The sequence below is a fragment of the Chinchilla lanigera genome, unplaced genomic scaffold (assembly GCF_000276665.1).
Source record: "Chinchilla lanigera isolate Chin_1 unplaced genomic scaffold, ChiLan1.0 scaffold00044, whole genome shotgun sequence".
Taxonomy (NCBI): Eukaryota; Metazoa; Chordata; class Mammalia; order Rodentia; family Chinchillidae; genus Chinchilla; species Chinchilla lanigera.
The window spans coordinates 6,787,672-6,796,536 of NW_004955445.1; positions in this window are offsets into that span (position 1 = coordinate 6,787,672).

An 8,865-nucleotide genomic window follows, 5' to 3' on the forward strand; every position below is an offset into this window, starting at 1 on the left:
GCTTTGCAGATATTTTCTCCCCTCCTGTGGGGTTTTCTCTTAGCCAGTAATATCCTTCGATACAGTTTTTTTTTTTTTTTTTTTTTTTTTTTTTTTGGTCTTTTTGCGACAGGGGTCTCCCTGTGCAGCTCAGGCTGGCCTCAAACTGGCAATGACCCTCCTGCCTCAGCCTCCAGAGTGCTGGGATAAGAGGCGTGTGCCACCACGCCTGGCCATTGGCTGAGATTTTTGAACAGGAGGAAATATCCTGGTAATCAGAAACACCCAGCTCACAGTTTTAAATTTTGATGAAATCCAGTTTATCTCTTTTTGTTATTGTTTGTGTTTTGTTTATTTTTCCTTTGGTAGCTCATGTTTTTTTGTGTCAAATCTAAGAACTTATTACCAAAATCAAGGCCTTGAAGAGTGACTTCTGTGCTTTCTCTGCGGAGTGCTTTGGTTTTCCCTCCTATGCTCCGTCATCGCTTCCTTCCAAGTTAATTTTTGTGCAGGACGTGAGGGAAAGGTCTGACTTCACTCCTTTGCGGGTCCCAGCACCAGTACTGAAGTTTGTGGATATTCTTCTGCTTTGATTTTGTTTGTTTTGGGTTTTCTTCTGGAGGTTGAACCCAGGACCTTACACTAAACTATATTCCAGGTGCTTTTTATTTTTTAATTTTGAGACAGGGTCTAAATTACCAGGGCTGGGCTCAAACTCCTACCTTGGCCTACCAAGTGGCTGGGATTACAGGCTTGTGTCACTATGCCTGCTGTTTCTGGTCTGATTTTCTTTTTTGGTAGGGGAAGGTACAGTTTGAGACTGAGCCTCACTATGCAGTTCAGGTTGGCCTGGAATTTGTGGTGATCCTCCTGCCTCAGCCTCCCGAGTGCTGAGATTACAGGCATGAGCCACCATACCCGGCTTATTATTATTATTATTTTTTTTTTGAGACAAGGCCTCCCTGTGCAGTTCAGGCTGGCCTTGAGCTCACTTTTTAACCAAGGCTCGCCTCAAACTCACAACCATCCTCCTGCCTCAGCCTCCTGAGTGTGGGATTACAGGCTTGTGCTTGTTTTCATTTTTAAAACAAGCCACACCTGGCTTGTTTTAATTTTTAAAACAAGATTAAATTGCCCAGGCTGGGCAATTTAGATCTTGCAGTCTTCCTGTCTCAGTCTTCCTGTCTCAGTCTCCCGGAGTACTTAGCGTGCAGGTGAGCACCACCACGCTCTGCTGTGCTAGGACTCTCGGGCACATTCCTTCCCAGTACCACTCTGTCACCTCAGGAGTCTGCTTCGCTGTCACAGCGGCCCCACCTCTGTTGCGCTAGGATAGTGACAGCAAACCTTCAGAGCGAGTGCCCAAACTTCAGTCTTCAACACTCTTATGTATTACGAAGTGCCAGTGCGCAATTAAAACTGAATATCCAATGCTCAGTGGCTGGGGTGACCCGGCTCATGTGTGCCGCAGGTTCGCCACCACTGCCCTACGGCTCCCAGCCTGGGGCCCCGGGTCCAGCAGCCCCTGAAGCAGCAAGACCGGAGTCAGGTCCTTCCTTCCCTCGTGGGGCTCCTGGGGCCGCAGCACCTGGCTAAGTCACCCACCTGCTGTTGGACGCGCACTTCCTGCTGTAAAGTGCTCGATCTGGAGGCTGATTTGTTCCGGGGCAATAGGTGACTAATTCACGCTTCCTGTTCCTTACCCGACACTTTTCACAAGAGCAGCAGCCGGCACTTAGGGACAGAGCCCCCAGGCAGCAGACTGTGCCCCGCCACCTGTGTCCACTGCCACAGCCCTGGCTCGCGGCAAACATGCGCTGAGCATCCTAAGGCCGCCTCCGTGTTCCAGCCACGAAAACTCACGTCCCAGGAAGCGCTGACTCGCCCAAGGTCGCACAGCTGAGGAGTGATAAATCAGATCGGAAACCATTGAACACTTCCTCCTTTGCTGGGTGTGGTGGGGCACACCTGTGATCCAGTGCTCTGGAGAGGCTGAGTCAGGAGGATTACTTTTTTTTTTTTTGAGACAGGGTCTCACTATGCAGCTCAGGCTGGCCTTAAACTCACTATAAAGCCCAAGTTGGCCTTGCACTCACAGCGATCTTCTGCCTCCGCTCCCAAATGCTGGGATTACAGGCGTGCGCCACCATGCCTGGCAGGAGGATTACACTTTTGAACCCAGCCTGGACAACACAGCGATTTGGCAAGACCCCGTCTCGAAACCCAAAAGGAGTGGGAATATAGCTCAGTGGTAGAGCACTTGCTTAGCATGTATGACGCTCTGGGTTGTTCACTCCCCAGTACCCAAAAGAAAAGTTTTTTTAAAAGGTACAAGCTTTTTAAATTAGGGGTGGGGGGTGAGTACACCAAATGCTGGGGTGAAGGGGCAGAAAAATTAGATCATCCCTACACCGCTGGCAGGACTGTCCAGTGTTACAGCCCCTCTGAAAAACAGTTTAGCAGTTTGCTTAAAACAAAGCAAATCGGCTGGGGATATAGCTCAGCAGCACAGCACCTGCCTGGCTGTAGGGATCCGTTGGGTTCTTCCTGTGTCCCGGGAAAGAATGGCGGCAAGAATGAGGAAAAAATAGACAAGAGACAAAAGCTGGGATCAGGTGGAGGTCCTCTCTCTCAGTGGAGAAGGGGAACTGCCCAAGACCAGTACAGCGTTTATTTACACCCTCAAGAGGTTGGTTAATTTTCGCCTCACTGTCCAGCAATCAGTTAACAAGCTACAACAGCTTGTTTACATGCTTCGAGGCGCTCCCGTGTTCTCAGAGCTCCCGTGTTCTTGGGCTGGCTTCGTCTTGCACATGTAATTACTTTCCAGCTTCCACGGCTCCTGACACCTGGCAAGCATAAGGTCCTGAGTTCGAGTCCCAGTACCAAAAAAAAAAGGCAAAACAAAAAGTAAACGCAACTTGCACCTGACCCAGCAATTGCACTCCTGCAAGTTTATCCTAGAGAAGTGAACACTTCTATTCATACAAAAACATGTACACAAATGTTTATAGCAGATTTATTCATAAGAGCCCCAAAGTGGCTACAACACAGGACATTCTTCCAGAGCTGAGTGGTTAAGCATACTGTACATCCACACTGGGAAATACTACTCAGCAATCAAAAGGGAACATGCCATGGACACCCATAGCAACCAGAATGAATCTCCAGAAGATTCTGTTGAATGCAAATGCCAATCCAATCCCTAAAGGTCACATACATGTGATTCCATTAATAGACATGCCAAAACCATAGAAATGTAGCTGGGCATCGTATGTCCTTGAACTCTGGCAGGCTGAGACAGGAGGATCACAAGTTCCAGCCCAACCTAGACTACTTAGCAAGACCCTCTCTCTAAATGAAAAGCATAAAAACAGGTGAGGGTCTAGCTCAGTGCAAAAGCCCTGGGTTCAATCTCTAGTTAAAAAAGAAAAAAAAAAGAGTATAGAAAAGTAGGAGAGGTGAGTGATTGCCAGGGGTAGGGGAGAGCTGGAGGGACGTAGGCTGAGCCGTATAAAGGATCCTGTGGGGGATGGAATTTTTCTGTATCTTGCTGTTAACATCAACATCCTGCTTGTAACGTGGTAGCAAAGTTTTCTACAGTGTTATCATTTTTGTTTGTTTGTTTGGTTTTTTTTTGTTTTTCTCCGGTACCGGGAACCGAACTCACGACCTTGCGCTTGCCAGGCAGGCGCTTTTTGCCGCTGAGCTAAATCCCCAGACCCTACAGTGTTACCATTTTAAATGAGCTGGTGTGTAGAAGCCCCAGTGGCCTAATGGACAAGGCATTGCCCTCCCAAATGAGCTGGTGTGGTGCTGCACACCTGTAATCCCAGCACTCAGGAGGCTCAGGAAGGAGGATCACTGCGAGTTGGAGACCAGCCTGGGCCACATAGTAGGTTCAAGATCAGCCTGAACTGCACAGAGAGACCCTGGCTGAAAAAAAAAAAAAAAAGTTACCACTTGGAAAAAGAGGTATGTCTCTGTACCCCCTACCCCAGCCCCAGGACTGGGGACTGAGCCCAGGAGCACTGCACAGCATCCCCAGCTTCTATTTCATTCTGAGACACGGTCTCGCTAAGTTACCCAGGCTGGCCTGGAGCCTGTAATCCTCCTGCCTCAGCCTCCCAAATTGCTGGGATTACAGGCTTGCTCCACTGTGCCCCAGTTCTCTCTCTTTGTCTCTCTTTCTCTGCAAGAAATATATGAATCTTAACTAATCTCAAAATATAAAGTTTAAGTAAAAAAAAAAATACAGTGCTTATAGAGTATATTGAATTATACATGAAACTACTGTGTTTGTCCAAAGGGGCCCAATATTAAGACTTTCCCGTGGTTCCCACTCGTTCAGCAGGGTCCAGGACACAGCTGGGCAGCTCGCTTTTTTGCTTCCCTGGACGGCTCCCAGAGCACCCCAGTCAGCGCGCACAGGGCCGCCTGCTGCCGCGGAAACCCCGCCTCGGAGGTGCGCTTTTGTCGCTCTCTCTGACAGCTCGGCCAGTGGCTGTCCTGCCGCTTCCGTGAAGAATGAAGTTTTTTACCCACGATGTGGCTTCCTGTACAGACTCGCGGGTCAGGTATTCCTCCATGGGTCTCTAGGATACATTTCCAGCAAACTATTTGTTAGGGGAAAAGCCACGTGCTTCTTTTCACGTTCCCAAATATTCCAAGGAAGTTGGATCAGCTTTACCGCCCACTCACTCACCAGGGTGCTTCCGCCAGCGCCCACCTTCCCACACCTGGCCTGGCAGGAGGCTCTTCCGGTCGAGTTCGAGGCCAGCCTGGCTCCACAATGACGCCAAGCTCAGCCTGAACTACAGAGGGGGATCTGGTCTCAAAAGCCAAAAGGAAAAAAAAAAGAAAGAAAGAAAAACTCTTATCAAATTGCCTGATATCTGTTAATCTGGAAACAAAAGGATAGCTCATAGTAATTTATATTTGCATTTTTCTTATAATGCCTGAGGTGAGGAATCTTGCTAATCTCCCCCACAATGGGTATTTGAAATCTTCAGAAGGGACCGTTTTCTGTTTACATACAGAAAGCAACTGAGACACACCAGACAAATCGCCACACCTGGACACAATCCCCACCCCTGACCCAGTTGGAGAAAGCTCCACCCTCATCTCCTTAGGTTACAGTGGACAGAATAACAAGGAGAAGTCAGAAAATTGCTTGAAGATAAACAGCAAATTAAATCAGACAGCAAACAGGCTTCCTCCTAGAAAGCCCAAGGTGGCTTTGCCTTAGCTTTGGGGGGATATTATCCTAGACTGTGAGGTGCTAGATTCAAAATGGTAAGAGCTTTGCAGGAGCAAAAGAAACAAAATTTATAAATATCTGCAAAAGCTACAGAGGCGAAGTGGCATCTATGAGGAGCAGCTTCCAGGAGTCCTGAAATCCCAAGAACAAAATATTTTACCCAAACAAAATTATTAGGTGCACCCTTAATCTTGGAAAAAATTCCTCTAAAAATGACGTACCTGGGTTTGAGGGTGAGGTGTGATTATATTGTAATATATCGGTGTCATAGGTGATTCAGAGCCACCCAAGCAGGACCGCCTTGGTCTGCCACGTTGTAGCAGTGCCCCCAAAACTGCAGTGCCAGGTGTGGCCCCAGGAAAAGACCCTGGAGCAACGGACCCTGTCGGAAGCCACCATCCTGAATTTAGCCTTCTCTGTTTCGTTGCTTCCATCTCCTCCTTTACAACCTGAAGCAATGCCAGGGTCCTGGATATAGAATTTCAGTAAGGGCGAAAACGCATAAAACAGGGTCTTCTGGAGCAAGCGCTTGCCACGGAGGTGTCTAGCCCCTGACACAGCCTGAGTCAGGCTTCTTCTGGAGTTTTTCATGCCTTCCAAGGGCCGCCAGCGTCAGGACAACCACTCCAAAACCTGCCACGGTGGTGTACACCTGTAATCCTAGCACCTAGTACGTGATGCGGGAGGATCTCCAGTTTGAGGCCAGCCTGGGCTACAGGAAGAGAAAAGAAAAGAAGAAAAAAGAAAAGAAAAGATGTGCCTTAAAATCTATTTAACAGCTTCAGTGAGAGATATCACACACGTTACAATTCATCTATTTAAAATATATAATTCAGGGCCGGGGATATAGCTCAGTGGCATAAGCGCTTGCCTGTCTGGCAAGCGCAAGGTCCTGGGTTCGATTCCCAGTACCTAAATAAATAAATAAAATATATAATTTAGCCTGGAGTGATAGCACACATCTGTAATCCCAGCACTCAGGAGGCTGAGACAGGAGGACTGCTAGGAGTTCAACACCAGCCTGGGCTACAGAGAAAGACCCTGTCTCAAAAATAACACTAAGCCAGGTGTGGTGGCGCACGCCTATAATCCCAGCTCTTGGGAGGCTAAGGCAAGAGGATTACCATGAGTTCGAGGCCAGCCTGGACTACATAGTGAGTTCGAGGTGAGCCTGAATTGCATCTCGAGACCCTGTCTCTCAAAAAACAAAACAAAACAAAAAAACCTAACTAACTAAATAAAGTATATAACTCAAGGCTTGGGTGTAGCTCAGTGGTAAAAAGTATGCTATGGCGAGAGGGCCTTGATTTAATCCCTGACACACAAACGCACAAGTGAAGTGTACGACAGAGGGGTCTTTTGTGTGCTCGCAGTCACTGAAACCATCCCGACAATCCATTTCAGAACATTTGCTTTCTCCTAAAGAGGAAAGTCTGTGCTCACTAGCAGCCGTTTCTAATTCGCCCACCTGCCACCCTTTAATCTCCTTTCTGTGGCTGTGGATTTGCCTACTTCTGGGCACTCAGCATACGTGGAATCATATATGTGGTTTCTCCTGACTTCTTTTACCTGGCCGATTGTGCATGGAGTTCGTTCATGTTGTAACGTGCACTGGAACAGGAATCTTTCCCTCTTTCCTCCCTCTGTCCCTTCTTTTCTAAGTGTACCCTAAATATTGAGACCACTAAGTCTGAGGTTTTGAAGCTCTCACAGAACATTTTTGTGGAGTTGTTTTGTTTTATTTGGTTGTAGAGGGGGTTGAGCCCAGAGCCTTTACACTGAACTATGTCCCTGCCCATATTTTATTTTGAGATAGGGTCTTTGTAGGTTGATAAGTTTCTCATGCTGGATGTGATTTTGCGATCCTCCTGCCTCAGCCTCCCAAATAGCTAGGATCACAGGCATGCACTACCACACTTGTCCAAAGGAAAATACTAGAAGCTTCCAATTTAAAAATGGGAAGGGCATGGGTGATAAGAGCTTTTCATGTGTTCACAGGCACTAATCCTGAGACAGCAGGGGACAATGTAGATGTCTGTCTGCCTGTCTGTCTGTCCTCTCCAGGGTGCTCCTCCTGGGTGCTCCTGGATAACAATCTTGGCTTCAGGAACCTCTTTTATTAAGCTCTCCCATTGTATGCAAAGATACAGCAGCTCAAAGGTGATCCCCAAACAAAAGCCCTTTGTCCAGGATTCTCTGTAAACCTTGGTCACAGGGAGTTACGCTCTGCAGAATCCTTCCTCGGTTTCTTACATTTCCCTAGGTCAGCATTATTTTCCTTCCTGTTTTCTTTTTGTCTTAGGCATCATTCATATCTCAGGGAAGCAGGAGAAAGATAACAAAGGTCCTACCTAGCCAGGCACCGATGGCTCCCACACTTTGAAATTGACTGACAATTTTTGGTCTTCTGTTTTTAGAACAAGCATGTACCCACTGTCCAAACTTTTTGAAAAATCCTCTTTCCCTGGTACTGGGACAAGGGATCTGTCTCTCTCCACAAATTGAGTGGCCACAAATTGTCCTGATCTTCACCTGTTTTTCCTTGTCGGCTGGTGCCTGCTCAGGCCTGCTGTTTAGTTTTATTTTAACAACCAAGGTGGATGGAAATGGGTCTCTCCTCCCCGTTACCCTAGGATGGGATCATCCTGCTGGGGGAAAGTGTGTCAGTGGAACGTACTTAAAAAGCAAAATGAAAGAAATTTTATTTTTCATTCTGGTGCTATCTTTAAAAAATTGGTGGATGGCGCACGCCTATAATCCCAGCACTCGGGAGGCTGAGGCAGGAGGATTACTGTGAGTTCAAGCCCAGCCTGAGCTACAAAGTAAGCCCAAGGCCAGCCTGAACTGCATAGCGAGACCCTGCCTCAAAAAGACAAAAAAAAAAAAGACATGGGAAGATGTATGTAGATTCTATACGACTACTACATCATCTGCTACAAGGAACTTGCACATGCTCGGGTTTCAGGGCCCTGCAGCTGTTCACCTTGGATACTGAGAAATGACCCTACGTGTGTAGTTAGGCGGGTAAATAGATCACATAAGGTCTGCACGTACATTGTACACACCTCTGCGTGTGTGTGTGTGTGTGTGTGCGTGCGTGTGTAGAAACACAAACTTTCACAGCAGTGCTTGCTACCGTTACTGTGCTGAGAAATCACCTGTGCATCTGCTATGATCCAGGTCGTGCCCCAGTGGGTCTCTGGAGGGTGTGAGATTGTTTCTAACCAGCTCCCCATGATGCCAGCGAGGCCGGGTTAAGATGCTTTTGTTTTAGCCTTGGTTTGCTTTTGTTTTTTTTGCTATGTAGCCCAGGCTGGCCTTGAACTCACGGCAATCTTCCTGCCTCAGCCTCCCAAGTTGTGGGATCACAGATGTGCACCACCACACCCAGCTAATTTAGCTTCTTAAAATTATTTGTTTTGTTTTTACGTAAGTGAGTTCAGATCTACTGCTGGTTCTACAGCTCAGGCCAGGTCCCTCAGGAAGGGAGTGTGGCCGTGCTGAGCTGTGTATGCCTTCCATGCTAGATACTTCTCTGAAGGAAAAGTCCCCTTAACTAATTACAAACCCAGGGAACCTCCGAGACCTTCCAAATGGCTTCACCCAAAGGTAAAGGGGTACTGGGG